Source organism: Triticum urartu, chromosome 7 (assembly GCF_003073215.2).
Source record: "Triticum urartu cultivar G1812 chromosome 7, Tu2.1, whole genome shotgun sequence".
In the NCBI taxonomy this organism is placed as follows: domain Eukaryota; kingdom Viridiplantae; phylum Streptophyta; class Magnoliopsida; order Poales; family Poaceae; genus Triticum; species Triticum urartu.
The window spans coordinates 598,618,320-598,642,994 of record NC_053028.1 but is presented as its reverse complement, the minus strand read 5'-3'; positions in this window follow the sequence as shown (position 1 = coordinate 598,642,994).

The window sequence follows — 24,675 nt, the reverse complement described above, 5'->3', positions numbered from 1 at the left end:
AGAAAGCTATTAAGTCCCAAGCAATAGCAGATTTCCTCGCCGAGTGGATTGAACAACAAGTGCCGACTCAAGTTCACTCGGAGCACTGGACCATGTTCTTTGATGGATCCAAAATGCTGAATGGTTCCGGTGCTGGGGTGGTTCTGGTATCCCCCCGAGGAGACAAGCTCAGATATGTCCTCCAGATTCACTTTGATTCCTCCAATAATGAAGCTGAATATGAAGCACTCCTTTATGGGTTGCGTATGGCCATCTCACTCGGCGTCCGTCGCCTTATGGTCTACGGCGACTCAGATTTGGTAGTCAATCAAGTGATGAAGGAGTGGGACGTCAGAAGCCCAGCCATGACTGGTTACTGCAACGTGGTGAGGAAGTTGGAAAAGAAGTTTGAGGGGTTAGAGCTCCATCACATACCCCGACTGAAAAATCAAGCAGCCGATGACTTGGCAAAGATAGGTTCCAAGAGAGAAGCCATTCCCAACTATGTGTTTTTGGAACATATTCACACATCGACCGTTCAAGAAGATCCTTTTACTGAAGAGCCCCCGCAACCTAAGAGCACCATAGATCCGACTGAAGTCGAGGTCCCAGCAGTGGTCGACCTGATCATGGAGGTTCTGGTCATCACACCCGACTGGACAGTGCCGTACATTGTGTACATCCTCAAAAAAGAACTCCCAGAAGACGAAGAAGAGGCTCGGCAAATCGTCCATCGATCCAAGGCCTTTACTGTGATAAGAGGACAGTTGTTCAGGGAAAGCGTGACTGGAGTCGGTCAGAAATGCATAACGCCAGAAGAAGGTCGAATGATCCTCAATGACATCCACTCGGGAACCTGTGGTCACCATGCGTCCTCTCGGGCCATCGTGGCTAAAGCATACCGAGCCGGATTCTATTGGCCACGAGCAAATGAAATGGAAAAAGATATAGTCGACAGATGCGAAGGCTGCAAGTTTTACTCCGACATGTCTCACAAGCCAGCGTCAACCCTGAAGACCATTCCCCTCGTCTGGCCCTTTGCTGTTTGGGGACTAGATATGGTTGGACCACTGAGAACTTGTAGGAGCGGCTTCACTCATGTGCTCATTGCAGTCGACAAGTTTACCAAATGGATCGAAGCTAAACCTATCAAGAATCTTGAAGCCAGCACCGCCGTCAGTTTTATCAAAGAATTGACATTCAGATATGGAGTCCCCCACAACATCATCACTGACAACGGATCGAATTTTGATTCCGATGAGTTTAGAGCTTTCTGCGCTTCTCAAGGCACACGAGTCGACTATGCCTCAGTCGCTCACCCGTAGTCGAATGGACAAGCAGAAAGATCCAATGGCCTAATTCTCAAAGGATTGAAACCCCGACTGATGCGTGATCTCAAACACGCAGCAGGCGCTTGGGTCGATGAACTTCCATCAGTTCTGTGGGGTTTGAGGACAACTCTCAACCGGTCGACTGGACGAACTCCTTTCTTTTTGGTCTATGGAGCCGAAGCTGTCCTACCAAGTGACCTTCTCCACAACGCACCCCGAGTCGAGCTTTTCTCCGAAGAAGAAGCAGAGCAGGCCCGGCAAGATTCAGTCGATCTCCTAGAGGAGGAAAGAGAGATGGCCTTGATCCGGTCGACCATCTATCAGCAAGACTTGCGTCGATTCCATGCTAGAAATGTGAGAGGTTGAGACTTCCAAGAAGGAGACCTGGTTCTTCGAGTGGATCAACAGAAACCACACAAGCTCGCCCTGGCTTGGGAAGGCCCCTTCATCATCACCAAAGTTCTCCACAATGGAGCATACCATCTTTACAGTGTTGAGCATCAAAAGGACGAGCCACGAGCCTAGAACGCGGAGCTGCTCCGCCCCTTTTATACTTAAGCACTCATTCGAATAAAATGTAATAAGAAACACCTTTGTAATTTGTTTACCAAAGACAAGAGCTTTACAGTCCTCTCATACGATTTCCCCCAGTGGGTGGGCTTAGCCGCGAATCTATTTCGCCTAAGTTCGAAAGAAAACCCTACCGAGTGGTGAGCAATCTTCCACTCGGGGGCTTAGCTGTAGTCCAGTACTCGCCTAAGTTCTCTCACTCGGAGACTTAGCTACAGTCCGGCACTCGCCTAAGTTTGAAAAAATCCTACCGAGTGGAGAGCAATCCTCCCACTCGAGGGCTTAGCTGCAGTCCAGTACTCGCCTAAGTTCTCTCACTCGGAGACTTAGCTGCAGTCCGGCACTCGCCTAAGTTTGAAAAAATCCTACCGAGTGGAGAACAATCCTCCCACTCGGGGGCTTAGCTGCAGTCCAATACTCGCCTAAGTTCTCTCACTCGGAGACTTAGCTGCAGTCCGGCACTCGCCTAAGTTTGAAAAAATCCTACCGAGTGGAGAGCAATCCTCCCACTCGGGGGCTTAGCTGCAGTCCAGTACTCGCCTAAGTTCCCTCACTAGGAGACTTAGCTGCAGTCCGACACTTGCCTAATTTGAAAAAATCCTACCGAGTGGAGAGCAATCCTCCCACTCGGGGGCTTAGCTGCAGTCCAGTACTCGCCTAAGTCCTCCCACTCGGGGGCTTAGCTGCAGTCCAGTACTCGCCTAAGTTTGAAAAAATCCTACCGAGTGACGAGCAAGCCTCTCATTCGGGAGGCTTAGCTGCGAATCCGTTTGCCTAAGTTCGAAAGAAAACCCTACCGAGTGGTGAGCAATCCTTCCACTTGGGGGCTTAGCTGCAGTCCAGTACTCGCCTAAGTTCTCTCACTCGGAGACTTAGCTACAGTCTGGCACTCGCCTAAGTTTGAAAAAATCCTACTGCGTGGAGAGCACTCCTCCCACTCGGGGGCTTAGCTGCAGTCCAGTACTCGCCTAAGTTCTCTCACTCGGAGACTTAGCTGCAGTCCGGCACTCGCCTAAGTTTGAAAAAATCCTACCGAGTGGAGAGCAATCCTCCCACTAGGGGGCTTAGCTGCAGTCCTGTACTCGCCTAAGTTCCCTCACTCGGAGACTTAGCTGCAGTCCGGCACTCGCCTAAGTTTGAAAAAATCCTACCGAGTGGAGAGCAATCCTCCCACTCGGGTGCTTAGCTGCAGTCTAGTACTCGCCTAAGTCCTCCCACTCGGGGGCTTAGCTGCAGTCCAGTACTCGCCTAAGTTTGAAAAAATCCTATCGAGTGACGAGCAAGCCTCTCATTCGGGAGGCTTTGCTGCTAATCCGTTTCGCCTAAGTTCGAAAGAAAACCCTACCGAGTGGTGAGCAATCCTTCCACTCGGGGGCTTAGCTGCAGTCCAGTACTCGCCTAAGTTCTCTCACTCGGAGACTTAGCTGCAGTCCGGCACTCACCTATGTTTGAAAAAATCCTACCGAGTGGAGAGCAATCCTCCCACTCGGGGGCTTAGCCGCAGTCCAGTACTTGCTTAAGTTCTCTCACTCGGAGACTTAGCTGCAGTCCGGCACTCGCCTAAGTTTGAAAAAATCCTACTGAGTAGAGAGCAATCCTCCCACTCGGGGGCTTAGCTCCAGTCTAGTACTCGCCTAAGTCCTCCCACTCGGGGGCTTAGCTGCAGTCCAGTACTCGCCTAAGTTTGAAAAAATCCTACCGAGTGGAGAGCAGTCCTCCCACTCGGGGGCTTAGCTACAGTCCAGTGCTCGCCTAAGTTCTCCCACTCGGAGGCTTAGCTGCGGTCCAGTACTCGCCTAAGTTTGTAAAATCCTACCGAGTGGAGAGCAGGCCTCCCACTCAGGGGGCTTAGCTGCAGTCGAGCGCTCGCCTAAGTTCTCCCACTCGGAGGATTAGCTGTAGTCCAGTACTCACCTAAGTTTAAAAAATCCTACCGAATGGAGAGCAATCCTCCCACTCAGAGGCTTAGCTACAGTCCAGTACTCGCCTAAGTTCGAAACATATCCCTATCCGCAAGGACGACGAGGTGCAGGTCGACTGCAACCTTCTCGTTCGGAGCTACGGCACAAGTACAACGTGCGCTCCATCCCTATCCGCAAGGATGATGAGGTGCAGGTCGACTGCAACCTTCTCCTTCGGAGCTATGCCACAAGTACAATGTGTGCTCCATCCCTATCCACAAGGACGACGAGGTGCGGGTCGACTGCAACCTCCTCCTTCGGGACTACGCCACAAGTACAATGTGCGCTCCATCCATATCCGCAAGGGCGACAAAGCGCAGGTCGACTAGAGTCGACATCTCAGAGCTACGTCTCCAGCGCAAAGACTATTCCGAGAAGAGAACAAAGTCCACTTGAAGGCAAAACGCAAGCATATTCGGAAATAAACCAAATTCGGATAAATCCTAAAGTTCCAAGCAGCAAACCGAAAGTATTCGAGCATCAAGCCCGAAGGAGTTTAACGGTTACAGCAACCACTCGGCATTCCGAGGCAAATTTAAAGCAGATTCAAGTCTCATAAGTTTGTTCACTCGGCAGTAGGAGGGCTGGCAGGCTCGACGAATTCGTCCAGATCGATCCCATCCGCAATCCGAGTAGCAGCAACGATGAAAGTCTCCATGAAGGACTGGAAGTCATGCCTTTTGGTGTTAGCGACCTTGATCGTTGCCAGCTTGTCTTCACGAGCTTCCTTGCAATGGACTCGCACCAAGGATAGCGCCACATCAGCACCACACCGAGCGAAGGACTTCTTCCATTCCTGCACTCGGTCAGGGATCTCGTTGAGTCGAGCCATCAGGGATTCCAGGTCATTTTGAAGCGTCGCCCTTGGCCAGAGCAATGTGTCGACTCGTGAGACTGCTTTCTTCAAGCGCGCGAGGTAGCTTATGACGTCGGCGACACGAGACTCCAGTCGGAGCACATTCATTGCAGTTTCATCGCAAACTAGAGAAGCGATAGGGTCCAGACCCGTCTCGACCTTTCCAGTTTCTTCGTCAAAATCTTGGCAGAATTCTGCAGTAAAAAATTAGTGAGTCGACCGAACAGGAGTCATTCGCGAACGTCAACACAGTCATTTTAAAGGGAGTACCTTCCAGCATGAGATAGAGCTTCTTAGCAAGAGTCCTCAGATAAGCTTCCGCGTCATTCCTCTTGTGGACCGCAGACTCCAGCTTTTCATTCAGGTTAATTTTGTCCTTCTTCAGACGAATCACCTCTCGGTTAGACTCGTTGAGACAGGACTTCAACTTGGTCACCTCCCCTTCCAGTGCTTCGACTGAAGCCAGCTTCTGGTCTACAAGGGTAGTTTTATCTTGGGCTTCTTTCTGTGCAGCGGTGAGGTCCGAGTCCTTCTTCTCCAGAGCCAACTTCATTTTCTCTGCAAAAGAAGCATTTAGATCAGACAAGAGCTCGAAGAAATGTTTTAAAAGACAGTCGACATGCAGTTACCTTCCATACCAGCAGCTTCGTCTTGAGCTTTCTTCAGATTCTGCTGGGCCAACTCCAAGTTGAGGTTGAGTTGCCTCTTCTTCTCCTCAAGTTCAGCAAACTTGGAAATGAGAGTACAAGACTTCTGCAGAAGGCAAAAAACGTGTCAATCGACAAGATCAAAGGTCGTTCGCTTCTGAGTGGATAAAACTTAAAGAAGTTCACTTAGACCCCAGCCGACTGCACACAGTCGACTGCGGTCTCGGGGGCTACACCCAGCGGGTGCACTTGGCGTGCCCCCGCTGATTAAAACACAACTCGGCCGGTCCGCCTGGGTCAAGTCAAAAAAAAAAGATTGCGGATGGAAGAAAAGAAAGGAAGGTAGAGCTCAGACCCCAGTCGACTGCCAGCAGTCGACTACGGTCTCAGGGACTACACCCAGTGGGTGCACTTAGCGTGCCCTCACTGGTTCAGATCCTACTCGACCGGTCCGCCCGAGTCGAGTGGAAGAAAAGAAAGGAAGGTAGAACTAAGACCCCAGTCGACTGCCAGCAGTCGACTACGGTCTCTGGGACTACACCCAGTGGGTGCACTTAGCGTGCCCCCACCGGTTCAGATCCTACTCGCCGAGACCGAGTGGAAAACGCAACTACCAAAGACAACAAAACACCCAGTGGGTGAACTGATTCGACGCAAACAACATGAGATTGTATAGAAGAAAATTTTTCGGGTAGCATATCCTGATAGAACAAGGGCAGTCGAAAAGTCTACTTACCTGGACATTGGCCCGGAGAGCAGCGCTGGCGTCGTAGGCAGCCTGGTTATTCTCATGCACCGTCTTCATCCGCTCCATCATCACGTTAGCCTGTCGGATGGCTTCCACGGCCGCTTCCGACTGGTTGTCCGGAACGGGATAACTGGTGAAGAAGAGAGCAGACGACCCAGGTGCAGCAGCTTGGACCTCCGAGGCGTGAAATGGGACGACTGAAGGAATCACCGGTACATTCGACAGTGCGGGGCGCTCACTCGACAAGGGTACATCGAAGGTTACAGAGGCCCCGACCGCGTCTTCAGATTGATAGACGGTTGGTGTTGTAATTGGTCCCTGCTGAGACGCCTTACCAGCCGTCGCCTTTTTATTCTTCCTAGGCCTAGGAGCCACGTCTTCATCATCATCTGGGAGATCGATGACGTTGGGCGGAGCTGCGGAGAAGATCAGTCGACTCTAAAGTAAACCGCGAGAATTCAATCGACCGAGTAGTTAAGATCAAGATCATAAGAGTTTTTACCTGGGTTGGAGGTGACCGCATCTTCCATCTCCCCGTCTCGGTACTGGAGAGAAGAGGTTCCTGATGTAGCAGCATTGCAAAGACCTGCACCCAGTTGATTACGTTCTGTTGCTCGAGTCAACGAAAAGAACACGTCAGATGATTACCCGGAGATGGTAGAGATGGTCACTTTGATCCTGGGCAGAGCTTTTGGTAGTTTGGAGGAGGTGGCTTTCGGTGCTTTTGGCGCTGGAGGCGGCACAACCTTGGGCTGCTTCGGAGCCTTCTCAATCGGCGCTGGGGAAGGCATCCTGGGGCACTTCGAAGACTGCCCAGTCGGCACGGTCACCAGGTCCGGAGTGCTCGCCGGGTCGTGAGCGTTTTTGGATCTCCTCTCCCTGTGAGGAGGTGAGTCGACCTATTCGTCATCAGTTGATTCGTCGCTCTCCTCGTCCTCCTCGGCATCCGAGTGCCACTCGCAACTCTCGCCCCCGCTCGCTCCTTCCTCGACGTCTTGCTCCTACACTCCATTGGGCATCGAGTACATGTCAATGAGGGCCTGAAAAGACAACAATCAAAAGGAATTCAGTCGACCATCAACAAGGTGTCACACAGTGAATCAGAAAGATACTTGGTAAAACAGAATCATACCTGCTCCGGCTGGCACGAGTGGTCGAACGGAATCACCCTCCTAGACCCTCGGGGTTGTCTTTGTTGCTGGTGATTCCAATCAACCACTTCTCCAAGATGTCCTCGCTAACGTCCTCCGGGTGGATCCGAGTGGAGTCCTCGAATCCAGAGTACATCCACATCGGATGATCACGGGCCTGAAGCGGTTGGATGCGTCGACCGAGAAAGACCTCCAGCAGGTCCATCCCAGTCACCCCGTCGTGGACGAGTTGGACGACCCGCTCGACCAGAACCTTGACCTGTGCCTTCTCTTCTAGGACCACCTTTAGGGAGGAGGGCTTCTCCACTCAAGCCAGAGAAAAGGGAGGAAGTCCAGTCGACTGACCCAGGGTCGGCTGGTCCTTACAGTAAAACCAAGTCGACTGCCAGCCCCGGACTGAGTCGGGAAGGATCATTGCTGGGAAGGTGCTATTGTTCCTCATCTGGATCCCCAGCCCCCCGCACATCTGGATCACGTGCGTCCTCTCATCACTCGGATTGGCCTTTTTGACTGACTGGGAACGGCAGGTGAAGATGTGTTTGAAAAGACCCCAGTGCGGTCGACAGCCCAAGAAATTTTCACACATTGACACGAAAGCAGCCAGATAGACTATGGTGTTTGGAGTGAAGTGGTGGAGCTGAGCCCCAAAGAAGTTCAAAAAGCCCCGAAAGAAAGGATGGGGAGGCAGAGAAAATCCACGATCGACGTGGGTGGCAAGGAGAACGCACTCACCCTGCCTTGGCTGCGGCTCAGTCTCGTTCCCCGGGAACCGTGCCGATTTGTGGGGGATCAGTCCCCCCTCCACCAGGTCGTCGAGGTTGTCCTGGCTGATCATCGAGCGGACCCAGTCGCCCTGGATCCAGCCCGGCGGCAGGCCAGATCTCGACAAGGATCCGCCCCGGCTGGTCCGCTTGCCCTTCGCCTTCGCGGTCGCCTTCTTCGTACGCTCCAGCGCCACCGTCTTCTCTTTTCCCATGGTGGCAGATTGAGTTCGAGCAAGGGTTCGGCGACGAGAGCAGAAGCGAGTGTGGCGAAGTGGTCAAAGGAAAAAAGAAAAGAGAATGGGAGCGCACGGGGCAGAGACCCAGTCCGGTGCCTTTTATAAGGTCATTCCCCGAGTGACTGACTGGTAGGCCCAGACAATCTAAACAAATCCCGCAACAGTCGCGCGCGCAATACGTGGCGAAAAAGGTGGCGCAGAGATCGAGGTGACCTGCCTAATCCGTCCCGATTACCACGGCCTCGCCTGTCCGGCGTGCTTCCCAAAATTCGAATCCCGCGAAATCCGCGGAGAGTAGAGCAACTTGTCAGACTGAAAACGTCCTCTACATTATCATTCAGAGTTCTTCTGTGAAAATTCACTCGGCAAAAACCAAGAATGGACTAAGGCGACTGAAAAAGAAGTTGACTTGTCTCCTCAGTTCATGGCTCCAGAATAAGTTATACTCACCACACGAAGAATGAGCCTGAAGTGTTCTCAACTCCTTCCGCACTCAAACCCTGATCCATTCGGGGGCTAATGACGAAGCTATGTACCTAGGTTAGGGTCATGGATCTGTCCAAGATACCCTCCCCAAGGATATCTCTAAAAGAACCAGAAGCAGTCAAAGAGAGATCATCATCCACTCGACCATGAAGCTATGTTCCACTCGACAGCCTTGAAGACACTCGACCATGCGAACAACCATTCGACCACCAGAAGATGTGAAGCCACTCACTCCGCAATGGTCGGGATTTAAGTTATAGTTTTAATAGTCATTTATAGCACTTTACTCCGGACGTTACCAATAACGCTCCTCCTTTATGAACATTGAACTCTGTGTAACAGAGGAGAGCTGGGGTCCTGGCGCACTCTATATAAGCCACTCCCCTCCTCTGGGACAAGGATTCATACCTTTTGTAATTCACACGCATATATCCAGTCGACCGCCTCTGGGCTCTGAGACATAGGGCTGTTACTTCCTCCGAGAAGGGCCTGAACTCGTAAAACTCGCGTGTACAACTCCTCCATAGCTAGGATCTTGCCTCTACATTCCTACCCCTATTCTACTGTCAGGCTTAGAACCACGACAGCTGGCGGGTGTCTGTTTCTCCAACTTTAGTTGAATCGAGTTTGACTACCGCCGGTCCTTTTTGAAGGTTAAAACAACACACTTGACGAAAAATCGTTGTGGTTTTGATGCGTAGGTAAGAACGGTTCTGATGAGGAAATGACTATCTTGGATACGATCAAAAATATTGTATACATGTATATTTGTGAGGTGTTTTCTAATGCAAACTATGCAATAATTTATTTATGTCATCCAGGACAAAAATACTTCACAAACTTTTGTGCCATGTCTAATTGCAGGTGTATCGGACATTTGTACAATCCACATATGAAGATAAGAGAAAAGAGAAGTTTAGGTGATGTTCAAAAAATCCTCTCACGTCACTTTTGGGCCAAGAGAAGATAGAGTCCAAGTCTCTCACGTTCTGCATCCAGATTCAGACTGCACAGACATACCAGACTCAAAACGCCAACAACTTTTTCATACGGACTCCGAATTGGGTGATTTTATTTTTGTTTGAAAGTAGATTTGGTTATCTTTCCAGCACAATTGGACTCACCTTCAAATTCATCCGGACCATTGAGTTATGGACGAAACAATCTGACGTTGTGGCAGAATCTGAGTCAAACTACAAGCCCAAAGGTGTTGCATCACCTCCACTTGGGCCCATGAGCCTTGTACGACCTAGTGTTAGTTTTAGGCTGCCTTGGGACATCCTCCCACCTTCTTGGCCACCACTCCTTGCTCCTATATAAGTAGATCCATCTAGTAACGACCAGACCAAGACATAATCTCCTTCGTTTGCGTCGATTATGCTTGACGTTGCCTGTCACCACCTGCCGCATGGTAAGAACTTGTAAGATATTGATATTTGTTTTACTGTGAGCACTTTACAACCACATCCTTGTAAGATATTGACCTTTGTGGTCAGGTTGATCGTGCTCTAGCATGGTCAATAACCTCTCGGAGTTGGTTTAGAGATTGCTAAGGCGCAACGTCGTGCACGTATGTAGTTGGATCGTTAAAGTTGACTCCACCAAATCGATAGTTATCATCTCATCAGAAGATCAGGACACCCTCGCCTCTATCAAGTGGTATCAGTTTTCAGGTTGCTCGGTGAGATTTTCTAGTTTTTTGCTAGTCTAGATTGCATTCGTTCTTCATACCTAGAGTCCAAGAAAAAGCCACAAAAAAGTTAGATCTATTCATCCTTTCTCCAAGCCAGTCTGAGCCTTTGCAATTTTTTTCATTGCTTGCATAGTTGAATTATCGGTTGCATCGTCGTGTTGAGTTGCTGGTCTTAGTGTATAGTTCGTTTAGAGTTTCGAGTTCTGTTCACATTAGTCACGCCGCCGCTGCTTCGTTATCCCTTCCGCTGTCCACCACCCATCCATCAATTTCCACCATGTGCTACCCATCATTCATTGTCACAATCATAGTTGAGGTCGTTCACATCTTCGCTAGATCCAATCTGCATCTTATAGTTTGTCTTGGAAAGAGGAAGAGAGAAAAAAGGCAGAGAAAAAAGTTAAAAAAGTCAGAGAAAAAAAGGAGAGAAATAAAAAAGTGTGAGGAAAAAAAATAGAAGAAAAATAAAATAAAATTTGGATCTATCTAGACTCAATCTCGTAGTTGATTTCGGGTTGGAATCTGTTTCGTGCACTATTCAGTAAAACAGCCATAACTTCCTCATACAAAGTCCGTTTTGGCTCCGCGAGTACTCAAATGAAAGCTAGCGACGAGCCACATCTAAATAGTTGCAAAGACTAGTTCAATAGTTGGAACCTCACAATCTACTTCTAAATAGGTCTTTTTGCCCTCCAAAGTTCGCAACACAGCTTGTTCCAGTTTTTCACACCAGTTTTAGAATTTTTTGACTCCTCATATCAACTCGGAAATGAGTGATTCTTTTTGCATTTGAAAGCTTGAGTCAGTGCCATTCTTGAGAAAAATTATCAGAAAATTGGCACAAACTTTTCCAGAGAAAAGTTTGAGAGAAAGTTGTTGTATATCCTGCTTGGCAGTTATTTTTCATCATTATCTTTACTGCCGTTGTGATCTTTACTTATATCTTGTTGTCCAGAGCTACTTAGTATCCTTCATTGATGCTAGTTGTGCTACGCAGTGACCTCATTAGTGTTCTAGGCTCGCGTCTCTGGTCCGGTCTAGCCTAGGACCAGCACAATACCGTCGTTGAGCGTTTATTCAACATTGCATCTCTGAATTGATTATTGCTAATATTTTGCTACCATATATTGCCAACCCAGCTCCACATATTTCTACACCGTGTATACGTACGTTCCCCTGGCAATCGCTTTACACAATCTTCAGAGTTATTTGACACCGCTGGTTGCCTATCACCACCCGCCGCATGGTAAGAACTTATAAGATATTGATATTTGCTTTACTGTGAGCACTTTACAACCACATCCTAGTAGTTCATAGGAATATTATTCTCGAATTTTGTTTCTTGTTTCTACTAATCATGACAGATTCCAAAGATAGAAGTTCTTGGACGACAGACACATCTTCACCATCATGAGAGTTGGGACAACACACACAAGCACATGGTCAGGTTATCTTTTTACCATCATTTGAGGGTAGATTTAATCCTGCTATTTATCTAGCTTGGAAGCTTGAAGTAGAACAAGTTTTTAGTCACCATGACTTTTCTGAACTTGAGCGAGTACGAGCTGCCACTAGAGCATTTACTGGTTTTGCTTCTGTTTGGTGGAGTGTGCATTGTAAGAAAAACATTGATAACCAACCTACAACTTGGAAAGATTTGAAATATGCAATGAGACAACAATTTTTTCCTCCTTACTATCGCCGTGAATTGCTTCGCATATTAGAACAAGTAAAACAAGGCAGTAATACTTTTCATGTTTACTACCAAGAGTTCAAATCCTATATGCATCATTGTGACATAGAAGAATCTGAGGATGATATAATGAATAGATTTTTTGTGGTTTGAACCATGATATCCGTGCAAGATTTCAGTATATTGCTCGTTGCATTACTGGTATGTATGTTCACGCTTGTACCTTTGAGAGACAGATACAGGATGATGCATTGGGTGACTACAACAACTACTATTCCAGTTCATGCTCACCACCGCCGGTTGGTTCCTCCATTGTTGCACCTACTAAAGCAGCCCACCTCGGATTGTGAGCGCGACATCGTCTCAAGAGTACGGTACATTGTCAACGTCTGTACTTACATCAGCTATGTCTTTGCGACAAGGTAACAGTAAAGGTATTGATGATATAACTTCATATAAGAATCATGCATGCCTAGTTAACTTGAATGCATCATGTGTTGAGTTACCTGTTGATTTGAGCACACCACCTATTTTAGAGAATCTTGTTACTGCCATGAATGCGTCATGTGATCAAACAACTAAAATACCAACAATTTTGAGTGCACCCACTGAATTAATTGTTGATGCAAAAGAACCACTGTTTAATCATTTTGATATGACCTCTAATCTTGATGATGATTCTGTGTCAAATGACTTATTGCATGTTTGCTTATTTAAGCATGTTGTAGCATGTAAATTTGATGCAAGTAAGGTTTATTCACCAATGTTGGGATGCTTTAATGATGAACATTGTCAATCCTTTGATATGAATAAGAGCTTCACTTATATGTGCAAATTGAGTTGCAATATTTATATGTCTTCTACTTCTTTTGATAATATTTCGGCTTTAGATTTTATGAGCTATGAAAGTTACTCATATATACATGTGTCATTTGTGCAAAAACCAACGGAAGTAAAAAATGGATGACATATACATATACAACATGTACACCTTGTCTCTTTTGTTAGCCACATTTCAGATTAAGCAACGCGATGACAGCTTTGTTTTCAAGAAGGGGAGGATGATGAGGACATTACTACCTTGGATACGATAAAAAATATTGCATACATGTATATTTGTGCGGTGATTTCTAATGCAAACTATGCAATAATTTATTTATGTCATTCAGGACAAAAATACTTCACAAACTTTTGTGCCATGTCTAATTGAAGGTGTATGGGACATTTGTACAATCCACATATGAAGATAAGGGAAAAGGAGAAGTTTAGGTGATGTTCAAAAAGTCCTCTCACGTCACTTTTGGGCCAAGAGAAGATAGAGTCCAAGTCTCTCACGTTCTGCATTTAGATTCTCTTTTTCACTTAAATGAATTTTTGTATTTGTAATTAACTGATATTTCAATTTGAATATTTCAATAATTTATATTGAAAAGACGATAGCCAATTTATTGGCTAATTCGAATTCGTCTGTACATTTCGTAAAATTCTTTCTTATTTCTTATTGTTGAAATCCAAAATTAAAGTCTCTTGGCTCTCTTCATGCTTTCTCACAAATAGATTAAAAAATAGATTTTTATTTTTGAAGTTTGGATAAACCATTGCTTCGTCTGGTGTCTACAATACATATGACTCATTATAGTACTAATTTCAATTTTTACCAGATCAAAAAAAATTATATTGAAAAGAAAATTTATAGGTCCAATGTCACATTCCGTAAATATTTACGATACATTTATAGGATGCACTCAATGTGTACGAGCTTGTCCAACAGATGTATTAGAAATGATACCCTGGGATGGATGTAAAGCCAAGCAAATTTCTTCCGCGTCGAGAACCGAAGATTGTGTAGGTTGTAAGAGATGTGAATCTGCCTGCCCAACAGATTTTTTAAGTGTCTGCGTTTATTTAGGGCCTGAAACAACACGTAGCATGGCTCTATATTATTTATACGTTACAAAAAACTTCACTCAAATGGTCTGATTCCTCTTTACCGAAGAAGCATGTGCTCGAAATAATCGAGCACGGGCTTTTTTGATCAAAACGTATCTTGTCTTTATCACTTTATCATGAGTTATTTTCCTTGGTTAACAATACTTGTTGTTTTGCCGATATTTGCAGGTTCATTAATTTTCTTTTTACCTCATAAGGGAAACAAAGTCGTTAGGTGGTATACTATATCTATTTGGTTATTAGAATTCCTTCTAATGACTTATGCGTTCTGTTATGATTTCCAACTGGAGGGTCCCTTAATACAATTAAAGGAGGATTATAAATGGATAGATGTCTTCAATTTCCATTGGAGATTGGGAATCGATGGACTTTCATTAGGATCTATTTTATTGACATGATTTATCACTACTTTAGCAGCTTGGCCAATTACACGAAATTGACAATTATTCTATTTCCTGATGCCCGCAATGTATAGTGGCCAAATAGGATTATTTTCTTCGCGAGACCTTTTACTTTTTTTATCATGTGGGATTTATAATTAATTCATGTTTACTTAATTTTATCCATGTGGGGGGAGAGGCGTCTATATTCAGCTATAAAGTTTATTTTGTTTACTGCAGGCGGTTCCATTTTTTTTCTTAATCGGAGTTCTAGGTATGGGCTTATATGGTTCCAACAAACCAAGATTAGATTCGGAAAGATTAATTAATCAATCATACCCTGCAACCTTGGAAATACTTTTATATTTTGTCTTCCTTATTGCTTATGCTGTCAAATTACCGATTATACCCCTACATACGTGGTTACCAGATACCCATGGGGAAGCACATTATAGTACATGTATGATTTTAACGGGGATACTATTAAAGATGGGAGCATATGGATTGATTCGGATCAACATGGAATTGTTACCTCATGCTCATTATCTATTTTCGCCCTGGTTAGTAATAATAGGAGCGATCCAAATAATCTATGCAGCTTAAACTTCTCTTGGTCAACGAAATTTCAAAAAAGAATAGCTTATTCCTCTCTATCTCACATGGGTTTCATAATTATAGGAATTGGTTCAAAAGACCCATACACCTGCAATTAGACATGGCACAAAAGTTTGTGATGTAATTTTGTCCTGGATGGCATAAATAAATTATTGCATAGTTTGCATTAGAAATCACCTCACAAATATACATGTATGCAATATTTTTGGTCGTATCCAAGGTAGTCATGTCCTCATCAGGTTCTTTCTAGAAGCCCGTAGCAGCCACGTAAAACTTGCAACAACAAAGTAGAGGACATCTAACTTGTTTTTGCGGGGCATGTTGTGATGTGATCTGGTGAAGACATGATGAGATATAAACTATTGTATGAGATGATCATGTTCTATAAAAGTTATCAGCAACTGGCAGGAGCCTTCTGGTTGTCATTTTATTGTGTGAAATGCAATCGCCATGTAATTGCTTTACTTTATCACTAAGCGGTAGCGATAGTCGTAGAAGCAATAGTTGGCGAGAGGACAACGACGCTACGATGGAGATCAAGGTGTTTAGCCGGTGACGATGGAGATCATGACAGTGCTTTGGAGATGGAGATCAAAGGCACAAGATGATGTTGGCCATATCATGTCACATATTTTGTGCATGTGATGTTTATCCTTTATGCATCTTATTTTCTTAGTACGGTGGTAGCACTATAAGATGGCCCTCACTAAATTTCAAGGTATAAGTGTTCTTCCTGAGTATGCACCGTTGCTACAGTTCGTCGTGCCGAGACACCACGTGATGATCGGGTGTGAGAAGCTCTACGTTCACATACAACGGATGCAAGCCAGTTTTGCACGTGCAGAATACTCAGGTTAAACTCGACGAGCCTAGCATATGTAGATATGGCCTCGGAACATTGAGACCGAAAGGTCGAACTTTAATCATATAGTAGATATGATCAACATAGTGATGTTCACCATTGAAAAATACTCCATCTCACGTGATGATCGGACATGGTTTAGTTGATATGGATCACGTGATCATTTAGATGACTAGAGAGATGTCTATCTAAGTGGGAGTTCTTAAGTAATATGACTAATTGAACTTTAATTTATCATGAACTTAGTACCTCATAGTTTTTTGCATATTAATGTTGTTGTAGATCAATGCCCCGTGCTATCGTTCCCTTGAATTTTAATGTGTTCCTAGAGAAAGCTAAGTTGAAAGATGATGGTAGCAACTACACGGACTAGGTCCGTAACTTGAGGATTATCCTCATTGCTGCGTAGAAGAATTACGTCCTGGAAGCACCGCTAGGTGCAAGACCCGTTGCAGGAGCAACTCCGGACGTTATGAACGCCTGGCAGAGCAAAGCTGATGACTACTCGATAGTTCAGTGTGCCATGCTTTACGGCTTAGAATCGGGACTTCAAAGATGTTTTGAACGTCATGGAACATATGAGATGTTCCAGGAGTTGAAGTTAATATTTCAAGCAAATGCTCGAGTTGAGAGATATGAAGTTTCCAACAAGTTCTATAGCTGCAAGATGGAGGAGAATAGTTCTGTCAGTGAACATACTCAGAATGTCTGGGTACCATAACCAATTGACTCAACTGGGAGTTAATCTTCCTGATGATAGTGTCATTGACAGAGTTCTTCAATCACTGCCACCAAGCTATAAAGGCTTCATGATGAACTATAATATGCAAGGGATGGAAAAGACAATTCCCGAGCTCTACACGATGCTAAAGGCTACGGAGGTAGAAATGAAGAAGGAGCATCAAGTGTTGGTTAACAAGACCACTAGTTTCAAGAAAAAGGGAAAATGGAAGAAGGGGAACTTCAAGAAGAATAGCAAGCCAGTTGCTGCTCAAGGGAAGAAACCCCAGTTTGGACCTAAGCCTGAGACTGAGTGTTTCTACTGCAAAGGGACTGGTCACTGGAAGCGGAACTGCCACAAATATTTGGCGGATAAGAAGGATGGCAAAATGAAAGGTATATTTGATATACATGTTATTGATGTCTACCTTACTAATGCTCGTAGTAGCGCCTGGGTATTTGATACTGGTTTTATTGATCACATTTGCAACTCGAAACAGGGGCTACGGATTAAACGAAGATTGGCTAAGGACGAGGTGACGATGCACGTGGGAAATGGTTCCAAAGTGAGTGTGGTACCCGTCAGCACGCTACCTCTACATCTACCGCCAGGATTAGTTTTAGACCTAAATAATTGTTATTTGGTGCCAACGTTGAGCATGAACATTATATCTGGATCTTGTTTGATGCGAAACGGTTATTCATTTAAATTAGAGAATAATGGTTGTTCTATTTATATGAGTAATATCTTTTATGGTCATGCACCCTTGATGAGTGGTCTATTTTTGTTGATTCTCGATTGTAGTCATACACATATTCATAATATTGAAGCCAAAAGATGCAAAGTTAATAGTGATAGTGCAACTTATTTATGGCACTGCCGTTTAGGTCATATTGGTGTAAAGCGCATGAAGAAACTCCATGGTGATGGGCTTTTGGAATCACTTGATGCTTGCGAACCATGCCTCATGGGCAAGATGACTAAGACTCCGTTCTTCGGAACAATGGAGCGAGCCACTTCCTTATTGGAAATAATACATACTGATGTATGCGGTTCGATGAGTGTTGAGGCTCGCGGTGGGTATCGTTATTTCCTGACCTTCATAGATGATTTGATCAGATATGGGTATATCTACTTAATGAAATATAAGTCTCAAACATTTGAAAAGTTCAAAGAATTTCGGAGTTAAGTGGAAAATCATCGTAACAAGAAAATAAAGTTTCTACAATCTGATGGAGGCGAATATTTGAGTTACGAGTTTGGTCTTCATTTGAAACAATGTGGAATAGTTTCGCAACTCACGCCACCTGGAACACCACATCGTAATGGTGTGTCCGAATGTCGTAACCGTACTTTATTAGATATGGTGCGATCTATGATGTCTCTTACCGATTTACCACTATCGTTTTGGGGTTATGCTTTAGAGACGATTGCATTCACGTTAAATAGGGCACCATCTAAATCCGCTGAGACGACACCATATGAACTGTGGTTTAGCAAGAAACCTAAGTTGTCGTTTCTTAAAGTTTGGCGCTACGATGCTTATGTGAAAAAGCTTCAACCTGATAAGCTCGAACCCAAATCGGAGAAATGTGTTTTCATAGGATACCCAAAGGAGACTGGTGGGTACACCTTCTATCACAGATCTGAAGGCAAGATATTCGTTGCCAAGAATGGATCCTTTCTAGAGAAGGAGTTTATCTCGAAGAAGTGAGTGGGAGGAAAGTACAACTTGATGAGGTAATTGTACCTTCTCCCGAATTGGAAAGTAGTTCATCACAGAAATCAGTTCTAGTGATTCCTACTCCAATTAGTGAGGAAGCTAATGATGATAGTCATGAAACTTCAGATCAAATTACTACCGAACCTCGTAGGTCAACCAGAGTACGGTCCGCACCAGAGTGGTACGGTAATCCTGTTTTGGAGGTCATGTTACTTGACCATGACGAACCTACGAATTATGAGGAAGCGATGATGAGCCTAGATTCCGAAAAATGACTTGAGGCCATGAAATCTGAGATGGGATCCATGTATGAGAACAAAGTGTGGACTTTGGTTGACTTGCCCGATGATCGGCAAGCCATAGAGAATAAATGGATCTTCAAGAAGAAGACTGACGCTAACGGTAATGTTACTGTCTACAAAGCTTGACTTGTTGCGAAAGGTTTTCGATAAGTTCAAGGAGTTGACTACAATGAGACCTTCTCACCCGTAGCGATGCTTAAGTCTTTCCGAATCATGTTAGCAATTGCCGCATTTTATGATTATGAAATTTGGCAAATGGATGTCAAAACTACATTCCTTAATGGATATCTTAAATAGGAGTTGTATATGATGCAACCAGAAGGTTTGGTCGATCCTAAAGGTGCTAACAAAGTGTGCAAGCTCCAGCGATCCATTTATGGACTGGTGTAAGCCTCTCGGAGTTGGAATATACGCTTTGATAGTGTGATCAAAGCATATGGTTTTATACAGACTTTTGGAGAAGCTAGTATTTACAAGAAAGTGAGTGGGTGCTATGTGGCATTTCTAATATTATATGTGGATGACATATTGTTGATTGGAAATAATACATAATTTCTGGATAGCATAAAAGGATACTTCAATAAGAATTTTTCAATGAAAGACCTCGGTGAAGCTACTTATATATTAGGCATTAAGATCTATAGAGATAGATCAAGACGCTTAATTGGACTTTCACAACGCACATACCTTGATAAAGTTTTGAAGAATTTCAGAATGGATCAGTCTAAGAAAGGATTCTTGCCTGTACTACAAGGTGTGAAGTTGAGTCAGACTCAATGTTCGACCACTGCAGAAGATAGAGAGAAAATGAAAGTCATTCCCTATGCCTCAGCCATAGGTTCTATCATCTATGCAATGCTGTGTACTAGACCTAATGTGTGCCTTGCTATAAGTTTAGCGGGGAGGTACCAAAGTAATCCAGGAGTGGATCACTGGACAGCGGTCAAGAACGTACTGAAATACCTGAAAAGGACTAAGGATATGTTTCTCATTTATGGAGGTGACAAAGAGCTTGTTGTAAATGGTTATGTCGATGCAAGCTTTGACACTGATCCGGATGACTCTAAGTCACAAATCGGACACGTATTTATATTGAATGGTGGAGCTTTTAGTTGGTGCAGTTCCAAGCAGAGTGTCGTGGCGGGATCTACGTGTGAATCAGAGTACATAGCTGCTTCGGAAGCAACAAATGAAGGAGTCTGGATGAAGGAGTTCATATACGATCTAGGTGTAATACCTAGTGCATCGGGTCCAATGAAATTTTTTTGTGACAATACTAGAGCAATTGCCTTGGCGAAGGAATCCAGATTTCACAAGAGAACCAAACACATCAAGAGATGCTTCAATTCCATCCGCGATCAAGTCAAGGAGGGAGACATTGAGATTTGCAAGATACATACGGATCTGAATGTTGCAGACCCGTTGACTAAGCCTCTCTCACGAGAAAAACATGATCAGCACCAAGACTCCATGGGTGTTAGAATCATTACTATGTAATAATCTAGATTATTGACTCTAGTGCAAGTGGGAGACTGAAGGAAATATGCCCTAGAGGCAATAATAAAGTTGTTATTTATATTTCCTTATACCATGATAAATGTTTATTATTCATGCTAGAATTGTATTAACCAGAAACTTAGTACATGTGTGAATACATAGACAAACAGAGTGTCCTTAGTATGCCTCTACTTGACTAGCTCGTTAATCAAAGATGGTTAAGTTTCCTAACCATAGACATGTTTTGTCATTTGATGAACGGGATCACATCATTAGAGAATGATATGTTGGACAAGACCCATCCGTTAGCTTAGCATAATGATCATTTAGTTTTATGGCCATTGCTTAAATTCATGACTTATATATATTCCTCTGACTATGAGATTATGCAACTCCCGAATACTGGAGGAACACCTTGTATGATTATAAAGATGCTCTACAGGTGTTTCCGAAGGTGTTTGTTGATTTGGCATAGATCGAGATTAGGATTTATCACTCCATGTATCAGAGGGGTATCTCCGGGCCCTCTCAGTAATGCACATCACTATAAGCCTTGCAAGCAATGTGACTAATGAGTTAGTTGCGGGATGATGCATTACGGAACGAGTAAAGAGACTTGCCGGTAACGAGATTGCACTAGGTATGATGATACCAACGATCGAATCTCGGGCGAGTAACATATCGATGACAACGGGAATGGCGTATGTTGCTTTGACCGTTAAAGATCTTCGTAGAATAGGTATGAGCCAATATGAGAACCAAGGTTCCGCTATTGGTTATTGAGCGAAGATGTGTCTCGCCATGTTGCTACCTCTTCAGCACTTGCGTTGGTTTTCCATTGAAGAGGAAAGGGTGATGCAGCAAAGTAGCGTAAGTATTTCCCTCAGTTTTTGAGAACCAAGGTATCAATCCAGTAGGAGGCCATGCACGAGTCCCTCGCACCTACACAAACAAATAAATCCTCGCAACCAACGCGATAAGGGGTTGTCAATCCCTACACGGTCACTTACGAGAGTGAGATCTGATAGATATGATAAGATAATATTTTTGGTATTTTGTATGATAAAGATGCAAAGTAAAATAAATGGCAAAGTAAATAACTAAGTATTGGAAGATTAATATGATGAAAGATAGTCCCGGAGGGCATAGGTTTCACTAGTGGCTTCTCTCAAGAGCATAATTATTCACGGTGGGTAAACAAATTACTGTTGAGCAATTGACAGAATTGAGCATAGTTATGAGAATATCTAGGTATGATCATGTATATAGGCATCAACGTCCGAGACAAGTAGACCGACTCCTGCCTGCATCTACTACTATTACTCCACACATCGACCGCTATCCAGCATGCATCTAGAGTATTAAGTTCAAGAGAACAGAGTAACACTTTAAGCAAGATGACATGATGTAGGGGGATAACCTCATGCAATATGATATAAACCCCATCTTGTTATCCTCGATGGCAGCAATACAATACGTGCCTTGCTGCCCCTACTGTCACTGGGAAAGGACGCCGCAAGATTGAACCCAAAGCTAAGCACTTCTCCCATTGCAAGAAAGATCAATCTAGTAGGCCAAACCAAACTGATAATTCGAAGAGACTTGAAAAGATAACCAATCATACATAAGAGAATTTAGTGAAGATTCAAATATTGTTCATAGATAAACTTGATCATAAACCCATAATTCATCGGTCACAACAAACACACTGCAAAAGAAGATTATATCAAATAGATCTCCACAAGAGAGGGGGAGAACTTTGTATTGAGATCCAAAAAGAGAGAAGATCGAAGCCATCTAGCTAATAACTATGGACCCGAAGGTTTGAAGTAAACTACTCACACTTCATCGGAGAGGCTATGGTGTTGATGTAGAAGCCCTCCGTGATCGATGCCCCCACTAGCGGAGCTCCGGAAAAGGCCCCAAGATGGGATCTCGTGGATATATAAAGTTACGGCGGTGGAATTAGAGTTTTGGCTCCGTATCTGGTAGTTTGGGGGTACATAGGTATATATAGGAGGAAGGAGTACGTCGGTGGAGCAACAAGGGGGCCCACGAGGGTGGAGGGCGCGCCCAGGGGGTAGGCACGCCCCCTACCTCGTGGCCTCCTGGTTGATGTCTTGACGTAGGGTCCAAGTCCTCTGGATCATGTTCGTTTCAAAAATCACGTTCCCGAAGGTTTCATTCCGTTTGGACTCCGTTTGATATTCTTTTTCTGCGAAACCCTAAAATAGGCAAAAACAGCAATTCTGGGTTGGGCATCCCATTAATAGGTTAGTCCCAAAAATAATATAAAAGTGTATAATAAAGCCCAATAATGTCCAAAACAGAATATAATAGTGCATGGAACAATAAAAAATATAGATACGTTGGAGACGTATCAAGCATCCCCAAGCTTAATTCCTGCTCGTCCTCGAGTAGGTAAATGATAAAAACATAATTTTTGATGTGGAATGCTACTTGGCATAATTTCGATGTAATTCTTCTCAATTGTGGTATGAATATTCAGATCCGAAAGATTCAAGACAAAAGTTCAATATTGACATAGAAATAATAATACTTAAAGCATACTAACTAAGCAATTATGTCTCTTCAAAATAACATGGCCAAAGAAAGTTATCCCTACAAAATCATATAGTCTGGCAATGCTCTATCTTCACCACACAAAGTATTTAAATCATGCACAACCCCGATGACAAGCCAAGCAATTGTTTCATACTTTTGGTGTTCTCAAACTTTTTCAATCTTCACGCAATACATGAGCGTGAGCCATGGACATAGCACTTTAGGTGGAATAGAATGGTGGTTGTGGAGGAGACAAAAAAGGGAAGATATTCTCACATCAACTAGGCGTATCAACGGGCTATGGAGATGCCCATCGATAGATATCAATGTGAGTGAGTAGGGATTGCCATGCAATGGATGCACTAGAGCTATAAGTATATGAAAGCTCAACAAAAGGAACTAAGTGGGTGTGCATCCAACTCGCTTGCTCATGAAGACCTAGGGCATTTTGAGGAAGCCCATCATTAGAATATACAAGCCAAGTTCTATAATGAAAAATTCCCACTAGTATATGAAAGTGATAGCATAGGAGACTCTTTATTATGAAGATCATCGTGCTACTTTGAAGCACACGTGTGGTAAAAGGATAGTAGCATTGTCCCTTCTCTCTTTTTCTTTCATATTTTTTTATTTGGGCCTTTTTTATGGCCTTTTTTCGTTTTTTTCGTCCGGAGTCTCATCCCGACTTGTGGGGGAATCATAGTCTCCATCATCCTTTCCTCACTGGGACAATGCTCTAAAAATGATGATCATCACACTTTTATTTACTTACAACTCAACAATTACAACTTGATACTTAGAACAAAATATGACTCTATGTGAATGCCTCCAGGGGTGTACCGGGATATGCAATGAATCAAGAGTGACATGTATGAAAGAATTATGAACGGTGGCTTTGCCACAAATACAATGTCAACTACATGATCATGCAAAGCAATATGACAATGATGAAGCGTGTCATAGTACACTGAACGGTTGAAAGTTGCATGGCAATATATCTCAGAATGGCTATGGAAATGCCATGATAGGTAGGTATGGTGGCTTTTTTAAGGAAGGTATATGGTGGGTGTATGATACCGGCGAAAGGTGCGCGGTATTAGAGAGGCTAGCAATGGTGGAAGGAGGAAAAGTGCGTATGATCCATGGACTCAACCTTAGTCATAAAGAACTCATATACTTATTGCAAAAATCTACAAGTTATCAAAGCAAAGTATTACGCGCATGCTCCTTGGGGGATAGATTGGTAGGAAAAGACCATCGCCCGTCCCCGACCGCCACTCATAAGGAAGACAATCAATAAATAAATCATGCTCCGACTTCATCACATAACGGTTCACCATACGTGCATGCTACGGGAATCACAAACTTGAACACAAGTATTTCTCAAATTCACAACTACTCAACTAGCATGACTCTAATATCACCATCTCCATATCTCAAAACAATTATCAAGTATCAAACTTCTCATAGTATTCAACACACTCATAAGAAATATTTTTATTAATCTTGAATGCCTAACACAATTAAGTAAAATTACCATGCTGTTTTGTAGGACTCTCAAAATAATCTAAGTGAAGCATGATAGAACAATAGTTTCTATAAAACAAATCCACCGACGTGCTCTAAAAGATATAAGTGAAGCACTAGAGAAAAAAACTATATAACTCAAAAGATATAAGTGAAGCACATAAAGTATTCTAACAATTTCCGAATCATGTGTGTCTCTCTCAAAAGGTGTGTACAGAAAGTATTATGATGGAAAACTAACAAATAAAGACTCAAATAATACAATACGCTCCAAGCAAAACACATATCATGTGGTGAATAAAAATATAGCTCCAAGTAAAGTTACCGATGGAAGTAGACGAAAGAGGGGATGCCTTCCGGGGCATCCCCAAGCTTTGGATTTTTGGTGTCCTTAGATTATCTTGGGGTTCCATGGGCA